The 599-nt window shown below is 48.1% G+C and overlaps 1 protein-coding gene across 5 annotated transcripts in view; it reads right to left on the bottom strand.

Annotated features, from left to right (window-relative positions):
- The window catches only part of LOC138168077 (myelin-oligodendrocyte glycoprotein-like), a 25676-nt gene extending 25093 nt beyond the window's left edge, over positions 1 to 583 (bottom strand). For 4 of the 5 annotated variants that reach the window (XR_011170026.1, XM_069097114.1, XM_069097113.1 and 1 more), the window contains exon 1: positions 149 to 582. The gene's annotated coding sequence lies outside the window, so the exon portion shown is untranslated. Of the gene's footprint in view, positions 1 to 148 lie in introns of all 5 variants that reach the window. The other variant, XM_069097115.1, reaches the window with a different exon arrangement.
- Between the last annotated feature and the right edge of the window lie 16 nt (positions 584 to 599).

The following is a 599-nucleotide window of genomic DNA, read 5'->3' as shown; positions in this document are numbered from 1 at the left end:
TCTCTCTCTCTCTCTCTCTCTCTCTCTCTCTCTCTCTCTCTCTCTCTGCTCTTCCTCTGTCTCCCTTTTCCCTCCCTCATACCTCCTTCCCTTCTTTTTTTTTCTCTCCCTCCCTAGCCACCACCCTGCATTTGGATGTAGGTCTTACCTCTTCTTCAGTTCCAGCTACCTTTCCTCTCATTCCTGGGTGTGAGGCTGAATTTCCATTTCTTTTACAAGGACAAGGCACTTCTCCCTGGGTACCTGGATAGGAAGCTGGGTTTGGACTTATGTGTAAGACTTATTCTTCCCCTATTCCCAGCTACCTTGTTTCCTCTCCCCAGTAGCCTGGGTGTACTTCCCATATTTTTGTCCCTAGGCTTCCCCCAGCTTTCTTGCACCTGGGTCTGGGTATAAAGGCAGACCTTCCCTTCCAGCCTGTCTTTGTTGGAATCCTGGACAATAATGAGAGGGAGAGAGGCTATGAGTGACAAACTTTTTCTCCCAGCCTTTTCTGCTTTCCCATACCTACTTCATACCCACACCCTTCACACCCCAAACCTGGGAGTTCTAGTTGTTCTGTTCTTGGAATAAATCCCTCAACACTTTACTCATTTCCC

This window comes from Petaurus breviceps, unplaced genomic scaffold (genome assembly GCF_028583685.1).
Source record: "Petaurus breviceps papuanus isolate PSGF00001 unplaced genomic scaffold, PetGlider_PUasm1.0 350, whole genome shotgun sequence".
NCBI lineage: Eukaryota > Metazoa > Chordata > Mammalia > Diprotodontia > Petauridae > Petaurus > Petaurus breviceps.
Note: the sequence above shows the minus strand (reverse complement) of the source record. Positions and strands in the feature narration are given on the sequence as shown.